This window comes from Symphodus melops (genome assembly GCF_947650265.1).
Source record: "Symphodus melops genome assembly, chromosome: 13".
In the NCBI taxonomy this organism is placed as follows: domain Eukaryota; kingdom Metazoa; phylum Chordata; class Actinopteri; order Labriformes; family Labridae; genus Symphodus; species Symphodus melops.
In genome coordinates this window covers 3,241,778-3,263,806 of record NC_136703.1, presented here as the reverse complement: position 1 = coordinate 3,263,806, position 22,029 = coordinate 3,241,778, and the positions used below count along the sequence as shown (strand labels likewise).

General features: G+C 41.1%; 1 protein-coding gene across 1 annotated transcript in view; it reads left to right on the top strand.

The window, feature by feature from the left end:
- The first annotated feature begins 1,815 nt into the window (after nt 1–1,815).
- chrna4b (cholinergic receptor, nicotinic, alpha 4b) overlaps nt 1,816–22,029 on the top strand; it is a 44,545-nt gene continuing 24,331 nt past the window's right edge. Inside the window, exon 1 of the mRNA XM_079360122.1 lies at nt 1,816–1,907. The gene's annotated coding sequence lies outside the window, so the exon portion shown is untranslated. The remainder of the gene's footprint in view (nt 1,908–22,029) is intronic.

Sequence of the window (22,029 nt, the reverse complement as noted above, 5' to 3'; positions counted from 1 at the left end):
ACATCGATCTAATGTGTTAATAAAGTTGATGGTCATACTTTAAGCGTTGCTGGAGCATTTTGACCTCTTCTTCTTTGAAATTGTTGTCATCCTTTTTTCACAATTAAAATTTCCAGAGACCTGAAGATTAAGATACAGATTTTATCTCTCTACATCCACAGCACTCTTTGAATGAATACTGGAGGTGGGGTCCCTGAGCCAAACTAAAATTAAAGCGATCCTCATGGTGGCCTTACTTGACCCTATTGGCTAGACGTCTGATATTACTTTGTTCAAAATCCTCTTCTTCTCCTCCCAGGAGGTTTGGATAAGAGATGTCCTTCATTTTAGTTAATTGAATTAAACACAAACAGCCTGGGGATGCAGCTACCTCCCCCCCCTTCAGATATGGTCATCAGAGTTTGGACCGTGCTTCTCAGTATACCTCAGTGAAGACTGATTTTGTTTTTGTTTGTACTCATTGAATTTATAATCTTTGTCATCAACTTTAATTCAGCATTATAATATATTTAATTCAATACGTTGTTATTTGTTGTCCCCTTGGGCAGCTGTGGCTCAGCTGGTAGAGTCGTTCGTCTCTCAACATGAAGATCTCAGAACAGCTTCTTCAGCTATGTGTCCGATGTGTCCTCGGGCAAGGCATTTAAACCCCAGGTTGCTCCTGCTGCTTCAGCAGCAGCGTGTATGAATGAGATTAGTAGATATTCTAATAGACGCTTTACATAGAAGCCTCTGAGATCAGTGTGTGAATGTGTTTTAAAGTGCTTTGAGTTGACAGAAGACTAGAAAAATGGACTTGACCCATATGAACTAATTCTTTACCAAGTCATTTTAATAATCATGTCCTGTTTGTACCTGTTGGTAATGCTCAATAAATCCTGAATCTGTGTTTAAAAAAAAGAAACCAAACATCTAATGAATCTAATGTTAACGACAAGATTAAAAAGACGTAATGTTGAAAGAAGGATGAAAATATGTACAAGCATGAAAGCATGGATCTAAAAACAATCGTAATCTATGTGAGGAAAAGATGACATGAAATGAAAAACTGAGGTTTGCTATGTTCAAATTCAGGGTCAGCATTATAAGGAAACCTTCTCAGACACATTTATTTATTGGATCCTCCTGAAGAGTATAAGTCACCCCACTAATCCCATGGAGTGCACGAAGCTTATCATTTATCATCAGACAATTTCTGAATTGGATTGATCATGATTCCCTCCGGGCTCCTGCAGGCAGGAAGTCCACTCATCCATCCATCCATTCATCAGATGGACACTAGGACATTGTAATTGTATTAATGTCTTTAAAGAAGTCAGCCTGAGAGACTAGTTATTAGACATTAAGACTCTAAGTCTGTTTGTGTGACATCTTGGTGACTAGTTGGAGTACTGTGTGCAGTAACCAGTCCTTTATATAATGACAGTGATTTGAATGGTTTCCAATTCAGAAATGGTCGACAAAGAAAGTAAAACAAAAATGGACCACCTGTTACAATTCTTAAATTTCCTCTTTTTTAATTTAGCATTGATTTAAAGGAGGAATCAATTGCTCAATTTACATAGCCTGTTTCAAACCAAACTTCATCTACACGAGATGTAAAACAAAAACAAATCTACTCTTCACTCTTTTTCAGGCCTATCAATTTATTATTCTAGCTCTGGTGTAATACCACCCCTGTCCACCAGATGGCGCCATACTCTCCAACCATTTAGCAATTACTTGATGAAGCTCCGCCCAGCACACCTGTGACTTATTCCCTCAATCAACTCCACAGATTAAATATCAGGCTCCTCCCTCTCCTGACTGTTTACTGTGAGTTTGAGGACACTATCAATCTGTGACCGGCCTGTCACACTTTCTTCAACTTTATTTTGCCACTTTGGACTGCCTCCATGTTGGGAAATGTAAGTCTATGCTCTTTCAAATGTACCTGCACCACAATTGCTTGGCTCCTTTTCCCTGCTGTACACCTGAGCTGTCACATACCTGATCAGTCTAAAAACACTACTCACAGAAGTAAGTTTAGGCTGCAGAACAAAAGAACGAAAAACAATGCTTATGATGGAGAAATGGGGAAAAAAATAGTTTTTGAATTACTGCAGAGCCTTAGCGAGGCCTGTAGCCCTACTATACCAAACTTAAGATTTCCATGTGTTCAGTGCTCATGTTGACTCAGTAGCCTATGTATTACTGCTATGAAAGATAAAGAATAGACACAAGTGAATGTGTCCCTACATGTCTCTTGCACACTTGTGTATTTTCTTGATCTTTAGATGCTTTTAGTGTATTTAATGGTATTCATGACACTATGGCCGCTTCTGTGGGATCAATACAAAAGGAGGGTTGCACAGAAGAGGAAGGTGGGAGGCGGAAATGGAAAAAAGACTGCAGACCCTGATAGATAAATAGTCCTTGACTCGCCTCCAGAAGATTTCCTTTGAACACAGAATTGACAATCTTTCAGTAGTGACGTGGGTTTACAGGATGTTAGCGAATCCCTCATCTGTGATCTATGACAAGGCGAGAGCATTTATAAAGCGTTTTGTAAGCTTTTTATTCAATCAGCTCCTCCTCTGTAAGCCAGTGAAGTTTCCTGGGTTCAAGGGAACCAAGAAAAGCTTTAAACTTCTCAAGAAACAACTTCAGAAACACAACAGAAAAGAACCCTTACAGGAAATCCCTTTAAATGTAAAAGAAAAAAAGCTTTTCATGACTAATCCAAGTGTATCTGAGAATATGAGTTAATCTGAAGAAACTTTTATATCCTCAAATATGTACTTTTAGTTTTAAACAATTGGAATCGCAAACTTGATCTTCAATAATTTACTGACTTTAAAGAAAGAATGTGGGCATTTTACACAGCAGAAATCAAGCCTCTTCTCCTCTGTTAATGTCTCTCTGAGTCATGACACTCTACAATGTGAGAGAAGTGTGAGTCCCGCTGGCTGTGTTGTTGCTGGAGCTGTGTTTACATCATGTGTACATGGACAGGAGGGCCGGCTGGCTCCTCTGTGTAAAAGTTGTTTTCTTTCAAGGACTAGACAGAAAAGATGACATAGCCTACGCACTGCTTATTTACATGTCATGTAAGAGTATTTAGTTCCCAGCCGTTCTGCGTCAATTTACATGCAATGTGAAGCTACGAGCTAACTTATGTGTGCTAACATTAGCTTGCTGACACCACAATACAGACCACTGGTGATCGCAGCTTTGAGCAAAGGACAATTTAGTCTTCTGCTTGTGCTTGACTCCTTCGTGTGAACACGAGTGAATTGGGGTTTCCTCCTTTAAGTTATTGAGTTTCTGACGTCAGTCTTAGCAGTTTCAGTTTGTAGATGCTTTAACATTTAGTGCATAAATTAATTAATTTCCTCCCTCAGATCTTGTCATTTAATGAACAGGGAGGGAGGCACTTAACGGGAGTTACTTTTAACATTAAGACCAATAATTAAAGTTGGCAGATCGTGGTTTCATATTAACAGGGAGCAGCTGTTCGATGTCAATCATGACGGGCTGTAATTTCTGTAACGTTTCATGAATTACAGATAGGTCATGGATGCTGAATTAGATTTTTGAATAGTAATACTCTGCTGGTTCTTTTGAGCCTTACTTGCTGGACTTTCTCTTTTACTTACTGCACAGGAGGACATCTAAAAAATAACTTCAAATACCTCTACACTCTTTCCCCTGCCGCTCTTTCTCCGCTCTATAGAATAATTACGCTCTCTTGTCTCAGTTTGAATTAATGGAGATATTACAGAACTGAGCAGAACAATGGGAAGATTGCTGAGTTTAATAAAGTTGCTCAGAGTTGCCCAATAAATCCCCTCTTAGCAAAAAACAATGTAAAATTGAACTCTAAGCAAACACATAATTATCGAAAAAGCAAGCAGATACAGAAACAATTCTAAAGCACATTTGAAGCACAAGTGTTTTGCTAATTTCATGTTCATTAGAGGAGCAGAATGAACATTTTAATCACACGTCTTTGTGCTGCAGTCTGAGGAAAGAAGTGTGCAGCGCTTACTGGGGCTCAAATAACTGAGCTGGCCTTTAGAGAAATGCTCTTGGAACAGGGATGATCTTTGTGGCCGTTTGTCCTTGAGGGATACAAAGGTTTTATTGTGATCACCAGACTGATGAATTGAGACATAGAACATGTTTCTGTGGCTTCTTTTCATGACCACTTAGGAAAATCTCAATTGTATGCGGGCTGTTTAGACAAATGCATTATAGTAATAATAGTAATAATCACCATTATGCAGTGACTATAAGGGTTTACAGAGGGCCAGTTTGGTTCTTATCTAGGTTTCATGGGGTCACTGTTCAGTACAGGTTCAGTTTAACAGGAAAAACAAAATCCTCCAAAGGTCCTGGATGCCATTTTGTAGGATTCTCTGATTTAATTGGAGCAGCTTCTGGTGTGCAGACTTTTAAGTCTTCCTCTGTCTTTGGAGGATTTTTGTCCCATCACCCAGAACTCAACTTTTCAGATGCTGTTTGATATTTTTGTTTAATGCGCTCATTTATTTAAAACTGACAAAAGTGTGAGTTACAATTTGTCCCATCTAGTACTTGTGATATTTGGTACACATTTTACTGCGCTCTTTCCCAACCTTGGGGTCCAGACCCCATGTGCATGTCCTCCAAGAGAAAGTAGTTCAAAATATTGTTTAAGATAATTCCTGTAATAACTCCTTTTTAAAGGTTAAATTTATTATTCAGTGACAGTTAGTTATGGCTGATGTTAGAGATGATCTTCGAGGGCCGGCTGTGGCTCAGTGGTAGAGTCAGTGGTCTCCCAATAAGGAAGGTCAGGGATTCAATCCCCAGCTCCTGCAGCCACACGCTCGATGTGTCCTTGGACTAGACCCTTTTCCCAATTTGCTCCTGCTGATTCGGCAGTGATGTGTGAATGTGATTAGGTACTTCTGATGGTCACTTTACAAAGCAGCCTGTGACCTGCAATGTAAAAGTCTGAGTAGTCTGAAGACTAGAAACGCACTATAACAAGCTCAAGTCCATTAAATATTCACCATAATCCAATAGTAATGTTTACATCCACCTGCACACTGCTTATTTATTTATTTTGTCTATGTGGTAATGATTGCTACAACCTTGTGCTGACTGCTAAAGGAAGCTGTGTGGGATTTATCTCTGAGCTTCAATCCATAAATAACAGTTGTGCACTGGCACATTGATAACCATCAAATGTCCCGGGAAATGGCTCAACAATTAAAATGATTGATTCATAAATTACAACGGCAGATTGTTAAGATGTCATCTGGCAGTCAGTGCACAAAAGCAGAGCCTAAAGGGAGACAGAAGGACAAACAGAAAAGACGGGGACGGAAAATGAAGAAACGACAGTTAGGCAGACTTGTGACACAATAAGACATGACTCAACAATTTATTGATGCATTGATTATCACTGAAGAACCCGTTAGGCCACTTTTAATGAACTTATCAGAAGGGAGTGTGTGGTGAGCTGGTGATCAGAACAAGTTCCTGGAGAGAAGCCTGATTAACGTGTCTGCAGATGATGAACAATCAAAGCAGTGAAAATGAGTTGCAAAGCTTATGAAGCCAAAGAATAGTGACTCTTGAATAGGTAGGAGACGGTGCTGAATGAAACCAGTGAAGTCTGAAGTGAAAATTACAAGTTTTGTCCTAGAAGATGAGGTTTTATTCTGTCTTTGATAGTCACGTGTCTGGAAATGGGAAATTGAAGGTCAGGGGGAGAACCAGTCAGCACTCTGAGACAATTGTGCTGGTGATAATGAGTGAAGCTCAAAGGGGGAATAGGTCTGGGAATATGGGATAAAGCCCATGACAGAAATGATTTAAAGACATCTAAAAGGCAAATTGGAGGTTTGAAACAATTCCTTCCCACTCAGCACAGAGAAGGTGTGTGAGGAGTGCTGCACCCTGTGAGCTTACAAAGAGGCTCGCGTTAACAAGAGACCAACGAACATGAGAGAAGACGCATCAATAGGCGTGCCTATTGTTGCCATGGGGATTTTTCAGACATCTGCCATTTAGCATAGACGCAAGCAGAGGGGGGAAAAAAACATTGCAAACTGTGAATCGGTTCATTGCTCTGCTCTCACTTTATGAGCGTGTGCTACAAATTCATCTCATCTGGTCGGAAGCGGCACGATCTGCCTCCCTGAACTCTGCACAGCAAACGACACACGATGGAGCCGAAATTCTGCCCAACTTCAAAATCAGTTGTCCAACTCGAAAAACCGGGTCAGAAACTTTTAGAGACATAAAAGTATTTGTAGTAATTAAAGTATTTTCATCAACAACAACATAAGAGCAACAGAACAGTTGGCCAGAAGATGTTAGGACATGGAGGACAAGGTCATCATTAAACTGGCCTGTATTGACTCCAGCGTCAGATGCAAACGACAAGGACAATGTCGCACAAATTATTGGAGAATGTCCAGGATGTTTGCTAATGAGCAAGCTACTCGCTAGTTTGTAAGCATGTCCAATACGGGGAGGACCGAGAGAGTGCTGGAGGAGATGTTGCATGATTTATTTGCTTCTTGGGGTCTTTTGCTTTGAGGCTGATTTAAGACCCAAACAAAGTCAAAGAAAAGACGAGTGAGTTCCTGCGGATGCAGCAGTTAGGAGCAGAACATGTTTTAACTTGAGATAAATAACCAGGCTCATGCTCAGGATTTAAAAAAAATGTCTTTCATAAACAAACACAGATGAGAGGGGCACAGAGGGACAGAAAATAACAAGCAGTTGAGGTTCTGGTGAGTTTGGAGTTCAGTTGGAGGCTAAGCAAGCTTCCTACATGAGGCTTTTTTCTGCCTGAAAAATAATTTTGGAACCAGGTGAGTGAAACTGGTGAAACAAATCTAGAGCGATGTTGTTGTTTATGTAAAGCTTTTCATGGTGGATTGAATCGTCCATGTGCACAGCTTTCTGTCTCCACCACGGTTTAGCTCCGCCCCCTCTAAGGCCTGGCACACACTAAGAGATTTCTAAAATCTTGAAAGGATTTTGAGAATGCGAGAGACCCCACACATAATGAAGGATTTAACAGAGCAGTTCTTGGAGATTGTCGTGTGCAACGAGACTTATTCATTCACCAACAACCAGAGTCTCAGCTATCACACCGTGTTATCTCGCACGTCGTCTCCCGAGCAGATCAGGGAGGGTAAAATCGCTCTTCACACACGGGAATCTGGCAAGATCATCTTTGGAACCATCAGATAATCGAGCCTTCGCAGACTTTGGACTGTTTCACAAGGAGCTGGACTCCTGGGTTTAAGAGAGAACAAGATCATAAGAAATAGAACAAAGTAGGTTACTGTGTCTGTCTTTGTATTTGACGTCATTTTGTGAGAGTTGGTTTTGCAGATATTACAGTTACACCAGATCTTCTCAGGACATTTAGACGTATTCTGCATGCGAAGATTCAAACAATGAAACAATTCTCAGTTTAAATGTTCATCTGAGAAGTAACACAATCAATTTAATAAAAGACATTTTACTCGTCAGTTGGCTCCACAGAAGCTTGTCTTGCTGTTGGGCTGTTACTGACCTTTCCACACAACCTCCATCAGAGTCCACTGACCTCTGTGGTAATGAGACCCGAGCTACAGTCAGCTCCTGTGCTCATTGTAATCAGGGTGGTCACAACATTGATTCTGACCTGCTGAGATTTTAACAGTTGACTTAAAGGTATCATTACCTCTCTCACCTCTTAAGTCTCCATCGTTACCTTCTTAATTACGAGTGATTTCTGTGACCTGTGTGGGTGTCATTTCAAACCTTTCTGTCAGTGGACCTTATCACATCACATCCAATGTGATGGACTGTTCACAGCAAGGCGTTTATTTTAGCATCACAGTTCATTGTGTAGCTGTGTCTGAAAAGAAAGAGTGAATATATTCAGTTTAATGGATTGGAGTAGAAGTGGAGCAATTCTCAAGCTTTTGGCTCACAATCAAAAAGAGTAGAGACAAATTATATATATATATATATGTATATATATATATATATAAACACACACACAAAGCAAACCTATACAATGCAGGTGGATCAAATTAACCAAATGCCACTGATGACATATGGGATGGTCGGGAATGGAAATATTTAAATTGGCACATTTTTTGCCCCTTTGCACTTTTTCTCACTTTTTTAATTTGAAAATGGTTACCAGCAGCGTTCCCGAGAAAGCAGCAGAGATGTACCCTGTACTCTCTCACATTAAAGTTCTTTGGAAAGCTGTGAGATTTTTTTTTTTTATGACATAAAATGTAAAAAGGTTGAAGGTAGGATGGCATGCACTTATATTTATGGCAGTCCATCTTCCTGGAAAGGCTAAATAGCTTCCACTTCAAAAAGTAGTCCTCAGAACTTGCTGCATTGCAAAAACATCTTATCACTTTTTCCTCTGGATTGATCCCAAATGGACTGTTGGGCTCAAGTCATAAAAAGCTGGATCAAAGCTGCACAAGACTAAATGTCACTTTCATATATTTTTTTTTTTTACTGCAGATTCATTGCAGCACAAGAAGAGCTCAAATCAAATAAGTAAAATCAAAATCATAATTATTAATGCCTATGGTTCAAAATTACAAACACACCCCATGGAATATATCAGTGAAATAAATAATACACATCTTAATTAAATTACCCACATCGTACCAGGAAGATGCTGGCCGGGCTTTGAAGCATGCTTAAGAACACAGTAGGTGGTGAGGGACAACACAATAGGAAACCCCAGGTAGTCTTGTCAAGCTCTACAACACAATTATCGCTCATCTATCTTTAATACGTTGTCTGTCTTCTCCATCTCCGCTGACAGGGAGGCTCTCTCCGACCAATTATTTTCACAGCTGGTATCTGAAATACACAAATCAGATCTGCTGTCCTCCCTCGACGTAAACAAAAACCAGGAAGAAAACATGTATAAGATACAGTTTGATTGCGCTCTGTCTTCATAGAAAATGTTGGATGTTAATTTATACTAATGAGTATGTGTGTTGCGTAGTGTTTTTCTCCCACTAGAAAAACTCGTAAGCCGTTTTCACAGGACGGAGAAAAACATTCTGATGAACAGAAAACGTAATGCAGCTGAGTAATTACATGCTTGGAGATGGTAGTGGTCGTGCAGCAGCCACAGAGATGGATAGAAGCATCACTCCCTCCTGCTATTGGCTCAAGCTGAATAGCCTGCGGTGTTCTCACATGAGCCCACTTGGACTCAGTGGTACTGGGGGCGTAGCAGGAGAAAACTCCAGGTGAAGCCCGAGCGAAAAATGTGTCTTCACACATACAGCTCCTCCTGGAAATATCCAGAGTTTTATAGGACACTTCTGCAAGTGTGAAAGCCTCATTAGTGATTCCCTACATTTCCCATAATGCAACTACCTAGAGTAAACTATAAAGTATTTTATTTCACTTAAACATGATAATCATTTGATATAAAGTCAAAGTAAATATTTTCTTTTTTTACTTCAGACTCGGGCATTTTGTCAGCAGAGGGGGAAATACTGCAAGTGACAGTGAAGTCAATAAAACTGACTTTCTGTCCTATACACAAAAGTTTGATTCAGTCAAACGACTGTTGTTTTTATATATTTATGGCAGCAGTACGTAGTTTGTGTTTGGCGTCTATACTATAATCACTCCTCGCAGTTATAATTTACCTTCAGGAATCTGAGGAGTGATGGGAGGACATCTTAAACCCTCCAGTGGGAGCCTACAGGTGGATGCTGGGTGTGGTAGTGTTGCTGAGGACGAGTGCAGTGCTGCTGCAGGTCAGAGCAGGCAGTGAAGGAGCCGAGGGAGCGAGCCGAAATATTGCAGCTTAAATAGACCGCTAATAAGAAGGTGGTGTTGTCGGGTGACTGTGGATGATGAGGCATGTCAAATGTGAAGTCAGTGCCTTATTCATTCACAATATTTAAAGACAATTTTGCAGGGATGTGACGCGTACAGTCTTGTTACTACACGAGGACTCCTGACCTTGAATAACCAGGTGCAGACTACAACAACTGTGCCAACCTGGATTGTCTTTCATAGATTTTAATGCTGACAGATGGTTAGTGAAGAGAGTTTAAAAAAAAGACAGCAGTCCTGTTCTGCTCAGAATGGCCACTTGAGTTTGATTTGTTTAAGTAGTACAGTTTTTTAAGTGCTAACTTTGTCCTTGCTTTAACTGTCACTTTGAATGACGGGTCACTTCCAGCACATATCGAGGACTTGGCGTTTGTGGTGCTGAAGCACAGCAATATGACAATCAACAGCTGACATCCTAAGCGGAACAATAAATTCAATCGACCGCTGCACATTCACTTCAGTCGTAAACTGGAGGCTTGGGAACACCTTGGGGGAGAAACATAAATTCTGCTCTGGTTTATGGGGAGGCATTTACCTTAATGCAGAGAGAGGGACAAGAACACTCATTGGCATCAGTATTGGTGAAAAGCCCTTTTGTTTTGTACAATGCAACACAAGACTAAGCGGACAAAGGACTCTCGGTGCTGAGCCCAAGTTGGCGCTGTTTTTGCGAGTCTTTTAGGGTGATTACCTCCTTTAGTTTAAGATCCATTTGTGGAGTTGTCTCTGAAGTTTTTGCTCACCTTCCTGTTTCAACTTAACACACAAAAAGATGACTCCTTTGTTATAAGCCAATGAACCAGAATGTCAGACTGGTTAGTCGCTGCCCCATGGGGGGAATAACAAGCGTCAGCACTTCAGATTAGACACTGCTGAAAGAACTTCCATTAAATTCAAAGGTGCATGTGGATAAGAGCCTGAGAGCCTTGGCAGTCCAGACTCATCAAACAAATGAAGAGGTGTATGGAAACGCTCAGGGCTTTTGTTAAACAGCACTCTGAAATAACTATCGCAAGTTTACACGCATGACTAAGCCTAGACTGATTAGTCGCGGCTAATTGTCATTAGCATAAAATACTAATCCCTTCCAGGCAAAGAAGCATGGATGGGTTGAAATTATTGAATGCAATCGTTATGTGGTCATCTACGTGATGCTCCTACAGTCTCAAGGGTGCAAGAAGCATCATTTATCTATGGAGAATATGTAGAGGTATTGATGAATCCTCTCCCACTGGACCTCAGATGGGGACTTCACATAAGTGGAACAGCATTAGTGCACTTAAGTATTCCCGATTCAATTAGAGCTATTTAAACAAGGGGCTCTTTAAACTGGGCAATCTGTAGGCATTAAAAACACATGCATAACAATTGGCTGCATGAAAGTTGAAGCATTAAAAAGTCAGATTAGCAGTAGAGGTTCTGCATGTAATTCAAACTGTTTGTTATAGGCTGAAAATAACTTTTCAGGTAAAGGGATCTCGGTGTTAAGTGATTTTGGGTTTCATTTTACTGGTTAAGCAGCTCACACTCTGAGCAGTAAGTGGGAAATGAGCACAAAGTTGGATCTCGATTTATACATGGGTGTTTTTTGGAGGAGACATGAATAAAACCAATCAGAGTGTTGGCTGTCGTTCTCTTTTCAGATCCAAATATTGGTAGTTAATGTGTTTACATTTAATTTTCTCTGCTGGAATGGACACGGCTAAAGCTGTATCAACATCTGTGGATCTGATTTTCAGTGGCACTCAGTTATGTCTGATTATAGATCAACCTTTTGCACGTGTGAGTGTTCATTCTCCTGTACGAGACAGAACAGCTGTTGGAACGACAGCACACTGAGAGCTTGGTGGTAAATATGTATAGAGGAAAAAAAGACTCAGGTTCGATTGTCTACTCATAAAAACTATACATGTTGTGAATTATGTCATTACTCATCCCCCTCACTATCAGCTGTTCTACTAATGTATGCTAAGACACAACTTTGCATCGTTACAGGCGAGGCTGGGTTGACTGACAGGTGGATGCATCGTAGCTGTTAGCCAGGGAGCTTTTGCACAGGCTTCACTTTTTTATTATTATTGGTATATAGGCGGTGCTTTTGTTTTCTACTCATGCAGAAAGGAGCAGGAGTTGAACTTATTGACTGTACTGTACATTTTTCATTATTTTCTGCCTATAAAACATGCAGTAGGTCTCTTGCAAATTGAAGTGCGTTAATTTTGGACGTGAAAGATCAGGCCGTTTTTAAAGAATCACCAGCCCTGTTCTGTGTGTATATCTCTGGGAAACATTCATCCATATGTTGTGTTGCAGAAATCGTTTGAAGACAAACACCAGCTGCATGCTCATAAGTTACCTCTGCTTGGTACCACACAGGGGACTTACAGTATTGGGGACCTATTCAGAGGCAGGGCACTGTGCCATTTATTAATCCTTTTTATTTTGTCCAATTGTTTCACACACACTGGACTTGAGCTTTGTCATTCCAGAGGGATTTATTCTGATAAATAAAAGATCACCTTGAAACCCCCAAAATCCTCCTTGCACTGCTAGACAGAGTCCAACATTGAATCCTGAAAGAAATACCCAAGACACAGGTCTGTGGACAGTGGAAATGAGGAACGTTTCAGCTCATTTCTCACATGAAGACGAGTGTCTAAGAAAGTTCAAATTCCACCCTGATAAACTCCAGCATCAGCATCCACCCACTTTTTATTTGTGTACATAAATCAGATATTGTGCTCATAAATAAAACGCATTGATTCTTGTGTCCTATAATCAAGTTTCAGTTTATAAGCCTTTCTTTAATCCAGCGTTCTTTTCTCACTGCAATCTTCCTCATCTAAATCTGATCTGTAAAATTCACATCATCCGACAAATCCTTCCCATATAACTTGACCTGAGTAAGTACAGAAGAATATGTAATCAACCTCTGTTAACCCGTCTTCTCACATCACTTGAGGGACCCTCCGTCATGCATATGCAATGAAGGGAAAGTCATACCTTGTCGACGCGCGCGTAAAAGACACACAAGCTCCAGATCCTTTGTGGTGCCGTCGCTTGATTAATAATGAACGTGCTTTGAAGTCTGCAAAAGAGGCGAAAAGAAGCTGTTGATTTAGCAGACATGATGTAGGCGTTGGTCACAAACTTCATGGTGTCTTTAAATGTCACTTGTAAGAAGTCTAACATTTTCTGCATAATGATTCTGTAAAGCGGCACTTTGTCATTTGTTTCAAACAAAGTGAACACTTAAAGGATGTGTGACATTTAACACATAAAAAACACAGCAGGAATCCAGGAAGTCCTTTTGTAAATATTTCTTTGAGTCATGTCTACAATGAGTGTGACGCACGCGTCCCGCCATCTGTGAGCACGTCTGAGTCGTATTGACATCGTGTTTACAGCACATGGACGGGGCCGCCGGTCGACTCATCCCCGTGCATATAAAAGTTGATTAAAAGAGGGAGGTTTTGTAGACGTTATGAATCATCTCTGCTTTAGCTAACTTCTTTTCCTCTCTCAGTGTTTATCATTGTGAATGATTTCTAAAAGCCCCGGCTCCACTGTTGTTTGAAGCTAGTTTCAAACGACTGTTAGACATTGAATCATAAACCCTTTGGAGCAGGAGGACACTTTAGTGAAGGACAACAAGGTTTCATTAATGTGCACAAGTCTTTTGAAGAGCAGCAGTGACTCAGACGTGCTTTAAAGTTCAGGTGTGTCTCATGATCTGCTACAAGACTTTTGTTGGTTGATTGATTATTCAACAACAAATATTGAGGGCCTGATTCCCTAAGAACGGACGCACTGACGGCTCCAAATATTGTGCTCCATTTGCTCCACCCCGTCCACTCCGGCTCTTGTGTCAAGCGAATTAGAGGACATGTCTAGTGCATTTGTTTCAATGTGGAGAGAAACTATCTGCATTTCTGTTGTGTGAGGAGCTGTGTGCCGTCATGCTGACAGAACTCAATAGTGTCCACAACAAGATGACGAGCAAGGGCGAGGATAAACTTTTTTTTCAGGTTTATTTAAAAGGCCAGACAAACACATTGACTCTAATTGTGGTCATGTGTAACGGCTACACATATGGAGTTTAGATGAGAAGTGTTGCTGACAGCCCTGTGCTGATTTAACCGCTGCTTACATATACTCAACAAAAATATAAACGCAACACTTTTGTTTTTGCTCCCATTTGTCATGAGATGGACTCAAAGATCTAAAATTCATTCCAGATACACAATATTACCATTTCTCTCAAACATTGTTCATAAATCTGTCTAAATGTGTGATAGTGAGCACTTTTGCTTTGCTGAGATAATCCATCCCACCTCACAGGTGTGCCACATCAAGATGCTCATCAGACACCATGATTAGTGCATAGGTGTACCTTAGACTGTCCACAATAAAAGGCCACCCTGAAATGTGCAGTTTTTGCTTTATTGAGGGTCTGGGGACTCAGAACCAGTCAGTATCTGGTGTGACCACCATTTGCCTCATGCAGTGCAACACATCTTCTTCGCATAGAGTTTATCAGATTGTCAATTGTGGCCTGTGGAATGTTGGTCCACTCCTCTTCAATGGCTGTGCGAAGTTGCTGGATATTAGTGGGAACTGGTACGCGCTGTCGTATACGCCGGTCAAGCACATCCCAAACATGCTCAATGGGTGACATGTCCGGTGAGTATGCTGGCCATGCAAGAACTGGGACATTTTCAGCTTCCAAGAATTGTGTACAGATCCTTGCAACATGGGGCCGTGCATTATCTTGCTGAAACATGAGGTGATGTTCATGGATGTATGGCACAACAATGGGCCTCAGGATCTCATCACGGTATCTCTGTGCATTCAAAATGCCATCAATAAAATGCACCTGTGTTCTTCGTCCATAACAGATGCCTGCCCATACCATAACCCCACCACCACCATGGGCCACTCGATCCACAACATTGACATCAGCAAAGCGCTCACCCACACGACGCCACACACGCTGTCTGCCATCTGCCCTGAACAATGTAAACCGAGATTCATCCGTGAAGAGAACACCTCTCCAACGTGCCAGACGCCATCGAATGTGAGCATTTGCCCACTCAAGTCTGTTACGGCGACGATCTGGAGTCAGGTTAAGACCCCGATGAGGACGACGAGCATGCAGTTGAGCTTCCCTGAGACGGTTTCTGACAGTTTGTGCAGAAATTCTTTGGTTATGCAAACCAATTGTTTCAGCAGCTGTCTGAGTAGCTGGTCTCAGACGATCTTGGAGGTGAACCTGCTGGATGTGGAGGTCCTGGGCTGGTGTGGTTACACGTGGTCTGCGGTTGTGAGGCCGGTTGGATGTACTGCCATATTCTCTGAAACGCCTTTGGAGACGGCTTATGGTGGAGAAATGAACATTCAATGCCCGAGCAACAGATCTGGTTGACATTCCTGCTGTCAGCATGCCAATTGCACGCTCCCTCAATGCTTGCGCCATCTGTGGCATTTTGCTGTGAGACAAAACTGCACATTTCAGAGTGGCCTTTTATTGTGGACAGTCTAAGGTACACCTATGCACTAATCATGGTGTCTGATGAGCATCTTGATGTGGCACACCTGTGAGGTGGGATGGATTGTCTCAGCAAAGCAAAAGTGCTCACTATCACACATTTAGACAGATTTATGAACAATGTTTGAGAGAAATGGTAATATTGTGTATCTGGAATGAATTTTAGATCTTTGAGTCCATCTCATGACAAATGGGAGCAAAAACAAAAGTGTTGCGTTTATATTTTTGTTGAGTGTAGTTAATAACAGATGGTTTATTTTTAAGGTCAGACAGAGGAGGAGTTGTATTCCTGGTCACTGAAAAGTTTGTCTTATAAATACTGCGACGTTCTGTAGTTACGCCCAATCCTCAGCAATATTAATTCATAGATGATAAATTGGATGCTTTTTGCTTTAAGGCCAATTTGCATAGAAAGTGGCCAATTTTCCCCCAAATGACGGAATAATGATTCACTCAGATATTCAAACTGATCGTACAAGCATACAGAGACGCGGTTTGCTCTGCAGCGCAGTGAGGGGTGCATTTAACCCTTTGTGTGTGCTTTGAGAATCAAACATTGTTTCTCGTTCAAAGGGGTTCAGCAGGCGCAGAAGCTTCTCGTTCCTTCAGTGAACCAGACCTTAAGTCATTTTTTTTAATTCATTCTTGGAAGAAAATGTTTGATCGAAGTTGACTTTGTAGCACACCACTGCTCAGAGAGGGTGCTGCTGTGTTATTTTTACACTGTTCAGAAACAGGTCACATACATGCACAGTAACTCCCCTGACTGTCCTCACAGTGAAGAGCCGACAGCAGGTGGATTTAGAGAGACAGATTGAGATGGATCGCGGCCCAAGGAGGGACAGACAGTGAGAACAGAGAGACTGAAGGACCTGCAGGGAGGAAAAGTTGAGACCAAAGTGGAAGGCAAAAGGTAACAGCAGGACACAGTTTTTACTTCGGCAACAATCGACAACATTTTCTTTGGATTTTCAACTATGTGGCTTCATCTATTGTTGTAGACGTTGTCTGTGTGAGAGCCAAAAGATATTGAAGACTTGCTTCTGAATGGCCTGCAGATACAGTCAGTAATTAGTGTTCAAAGCTTCTGTGTAGGGAGTATTTTACTCAGAGGACAACATCTCCCATCATTCACTTTTGTTCATTCATGAAGGTGAGGAAGGAAACTTTAGTTTTTGCTCATACTTGGACGTTACAGTTAGAATAGATTCTTCGTCTGTAAAGGTGTGTTGGTGATTCTGCAGCACTGTCTTCAGCTCTTGGATTTAGTGGATACGGAAACACTGACAGCGAACCCCCCCGGCTGTAGACACTGAAAACAGCTGAGTAGCTCTAATCACTTCCTTGTCACTCTTCTGACGATCCTTTCTGCCCGCAGTCAGACAGCAGCCTCCGCCTCCCTCATTATGGAGGACGAGAAAATGAGATGAGCTCCATTATGTTTATTGTTGCTTCAGCTGCTGGGCATCTTCTTCAGCTGCTCGTCTGGTAATAAGAGAAGCACAGAATTTTATTATTTTGCATGTCATAGTGGAGCAGGAGGCGAGGCGTTATGATGAGGCAGCGACGCAATAATGATCAGGATTTATCCCAGCACCATCGCCAAACCAGATTCATAAGGTCTATCTGCAGTGAAAAAAGTGTTACATTTATTAAAGTAGTTTGAACCTTTGCTCGTGGATGATTTATTCACCAAAAAGACAGAAAGGAATGAAATTAGATCCCTCAAAAGTCTGTTCAGAATAAGAGGCAAGTCGGTGGATTAGTGGTTCGTTTGCTTTCCTCATGTACGGAAGCTGTAGACCTCAAAACATCTCCTTTCCTGCATGTCATTCTCTCTCTCTCTCTCTCTCTCTCTCTCTCTCTCTCTCTCTCTCACCTTTGTCCACTCTGCCCACTGTCCTTGTCTCTCTGTACGGTGAAGCAGGCCTCTTTCACAGGAAACATTTTGACTCATTAAAGCAGAAAAACCTTTTATTCCTTACAATGCTTCTGTTCTCTCTTTATGTGCTCAAGTAAACCATGATGGTGTAATAGTGAGACTGAGTCTACTATCAAACTGGGTGAGTGGGAACTTTTTGTCTTCTACCCCGTCTCGTCTACCTTCTGTTTCGATTTTACAATTATTGCACAAGTTTTATTGTAGCTTTGATTGCTTGAGTGCTTCACAGTGCTGCAGCATTGTCGACTTTGTGTCGTGACTGGCAGGTTCTCACAGGCCCTGTTCAGACGGCCATATTTACAACTCGTGACGTGCCACCTTTCCAGTTCATACTGCAATTCCACAACATGCAGTATGGACGAGCGTTTCCATTTTTCCCTGACAACACATTTCAAAACAAATTTAAAAGAACCTCATCCCCCCCACAAATAGTCCATCAGATGCAGTAAGTATAGGCATAGTAATGGTCAACATCCATAAAAGGTAAGGGGGGGAAATAATTCTATTGAAACGATGGAAAACTTGATAACTTTGACATTCTGTCAGGATTTATTTTCTCAAAAGGTCTAAAAGAGTGAAAAATGATTTTAAATGTCCTTACACCGTCTGTGCTTTTATTCAATCGTCTCAACAAAAAAAAAATGGTGCTACATTTTCTTTAACAGTGACATTTAGGTACAGTCTGTCCCTGCAGAGGGTCTTTACTTTTAAAACAAGATCTGAGCCAGCACATCCTGAAAACCCGGATGGGCGTCCACGAAGAACTCCCAAGAACAAGAGACGACTCTGCTGTGTTTTCATATCTTAGAATGTGGCAACAAAATTAACATCTGTGACCAAGAGAAGGACTAAAGAACACCCCGCTTTTCAGATGATCACAACATGGACGTGATGCACACCTGACAGCCGCCAATATGGGTGCCATCACTGTGAAGTGTTACCTGTGCTAATGATGTCATTGATGGATCACCATTTAGAGGAAAAACGTGCAAGGCATGCTGGGAAACACAGCAGGGTGGGCGAGGCGGGATCAGAGGCTAATAGTGATAGAAGTCATCCAGGCTCACGGGGAGCTGTCAGGTTGACTCGTGATGGATGATGGAGCCTATTGCAACATGCTCGGACCTCCAGGATCCCCGTGTCACCACGTGGGCGGCTCGCTGCGGCCGAGACAAATGACTCTTTATATGCATTGGAGATTTCCTCTAATTCGCTTGACATTTTAAAGGCGTCTTGTTAATTCCACCCTGTCTCCTATGAATTACATTCATATGCAGCAGTCCTGCAGAGCCAATTTACACTCGACAGCAAAGTTCAGTGCAAACGCAGGAGATGGGGAGATTTTTCTTTTGTGAAGCTGAAAGTAGGAATATGTCAGTGTGCAAGATAATATGAAGGCAAAATGTTAAAGCTATAATGTCACATAAATACCTCAAACTTGATCTTTCAAAGCAACGGAGCTTCCTTATTTTTATATTTCTTGATATTCAATCCAATCTTGCGTGACATTCACACCGTCACACTCTAATGTTTCTATCAAGCTAAAACAATTGGCGGCAGTAGCTCAGTCCGTAGGGTTTCCACAAAGGCCAAAATATGGAAGTTGGTCTGGTAGCTGGAGAGATGCAAGGGCACTTTCCAAGCACTGCTCAGGTGCCCATGAGCAAGGCACAGAACCCCCAACTGCTCTGATGTGCTCCCTGCATAGCAGCCCCACTCGGACATCTCTCCCCCCATGCATGTCCACAGCTCCTGTTTGTGCGTGTGTGTGATTTGGGCCTGTGTGTGTGAGAAGCATGGAGTTGGAGGAGAATGTAAATAAAACGTTGTGTGCTGATCTGCACCTCATGTGGAGCTTTGTTAGATCCATTTTTACATTGTGCATGCAACCTGTGAACCGTCAGGGTTTAGCAGGAATAGAAAAGTTAAAAGAAGGCCGGCAACGATGATGAGAATATTGGCAGAAGGAGCTGATGCTTGATCCAAACGTTCCCCACCAGTCTGAGAAGGTTGTTTCCATGGTAACGTTCTGCATGTCCTACCTGTCTCAGAGAATTAGTCAATGTTTTATTTTGTCGAACAATGCGTTCTTTGTGTTTATGTAAGCAAACATTTTCAACATAATAAAATTGAGTAATGAAGGCTTTTGTGCAAGAGGATAAGAAATCAAAACGGTGCTTTCACAAATGTGAGCAGTTTTACTCCATCATAGTCTTTAAAAACTTCTTTAAAGAATGATGTACATTTTCAGGAATTTTAACCCTTCCTGCTTTTTTAAATGTTTTTGTGTAACTTTGTAAACATTTACATGTGCAATAACAGAAAAATCCAATGTGAATATTGATTTGCTACATCACACTTTGTTGTTGAAAGGTTGAGTTTTTATTTTTATTTTTTTAAATGTTATCAGTTTTTTTTAAATTGTGATGCTTTTATTTCTGTTCTGTACTTTGAGGTATTTGTAAAATGGCTTTTAAAATGTTAATGGTATTTGATCCCTTTATTTAAATAAATATAGAATGGAAAACGTATTTGTGAAAAAGGTGAATTTTCTTTGTTTCCCAGAGGAGCCTCTTTCAGCTGTTTCACTGATATGTTGCTGACACACTGGGACTTCACAGCACACTCCCACGCATACAACACTATCCTCTAAACACAGCCTCCACATATATCACATCCCGCAGACATATCATTGAGATGAACCAATATTTTTCACATTGCTATTTTCGTCAATGGACCTTGATTTATGGTCATTCTGTTGGCTAATGTCACTTTTGATTGCATTAGAAGGATATGAAGAACCATATGAGAAACACAACATGTATGAGCTTCACCCACATGAATGTTCTCCTTCTCTGCCGGTTTTGTAATCACTTCAATCGGACGACGTTTGTGTCAGAGCGGGGCTGTTTCCTTTTTTTTACACGAGTGCCTCTCTCTTTGTGGCTCTTTGAATGAGATGCTCTGGTAAATGACAGATCGTCTTTATTCCAGCTCATGTTCTCTGCCTTTTATTGAAGATCATACAAAGGCTTCCCACACATGGAATCATATATTTCCATCTCTATTGAATAGAATGGACCTGTTTTAACGGCTTAGCACAATACTGACCATGGTTAGGATGGATATGTTAGGAACAGATATACTGAGTTTGAATAGTCTCCACATATGTCAGCCATTTCTTTACCTTAACTCATTTTCATTGTTTTGTCCTCAAGGCAATAAAAGACTTCCCCATTGCTCTAAGAATAAGAGTATAATGTCCATTACATTTGCATAAAATATTCTAGTTTTGGGACGGCTGTGTTGAGTTGGTAGAGTCGGTCGTCTCTCAATGGGAAGGCCGGGGGTTCGATCCCCAGCTCCTGCTGCCACATGTTCGATGTGCCACTTAACCCAAAGTTGTATGAATGTGATGAATTACAAGCGATGGACACTTAATACCACAGCCACCATCAGTGTGTGAATGTGTGTAGGCGTATCCTGTGGTGTAAAAGCCCTCGAGTAGTCTGAAGACAAAAAAAACCCTTCTTTTAATGGCTTTTTATAAATCAATATCCCACCATTGCTATTTAAATACAGCTGTAAATACTCTCAATTACATCAGTCTTGCAAATTGTTGAAAAATGAGTTTAGACTTGACTGATAACAATTCAGAAGCCACATGTAGTAAACTGGATAAAAAACCCAAACTGCGTATTCTGAATCGGCCTCATGCAAGTCAAAAGTAATTATGTAGGCTTTACTTCTGAATAGTGTTTTTTTTTTTATTTAAGCATATTGACTGTAATGGTCATGGGATGCACTTATCTAAAAAATGTACAGAGAAATGGAGAATCAAATCTAATTTATGCAATTGTAATAAGTGAGAAATAACAAATAGTTGACTTGCTTTGATCAAACCAGGCTATGATCTTAAGAGTCTGATGGTGTCCAGATGTTGGAGCTTCTGGTTCCACGGGGCACAGAGAGCTGCAGAGGGAACCCGACCTACAGCTCCATCGCTCAAAGAGTTGAAGTCAAATCCACATGTGAGGCAGGTGAACGTATACCTTTGGGATAATTACAACAGTGTCACACTTACATCTGCCTCTTATTTCCTCTGTAAATATGCCAAACCCCGAGGGTTCACAGACTCAAGATGATGCAAACGTGTGTCATATGAGGCAACAATGTTTGATGGATAACCCCAAACACTTTGCACCACATATACCTGATGCCTCACAGAGAGGGGAAAGTGAGGAGCGTACTTTGACGATAGTACTCAAGTCATTACTTCTCAGATTACAGAAGTTAAGCAACAATGGAGCTGAATGATTCTGTCCCTAACTAAAACTGAAGCTTTGTCTTTTACGCATGGCGTCCCTCTGTGTGCATGTCAACAGAGGATAATAACACATGAATGCCCTTCCATTAAAAACACTGAGTCAGCAGTGACAGTGGAGGATTGTAAGGCTTAAGTCCTTTGTGTATTATAATTAAAGAGTAATTGAATTTTGCTGCACCTGCTGTATTAGCTTAAACCTCAGGTGGCTGCAGAGTTAATCAAGTGCAACATGGATATTGCGAGAGCTGCAGAAAATCACTGCAGGCCTACTTACTGTTACATCTTTGAGGCAACAGCTTTTTAATAATCAGAGTTAACATGAGTATTTAATTATGTTTT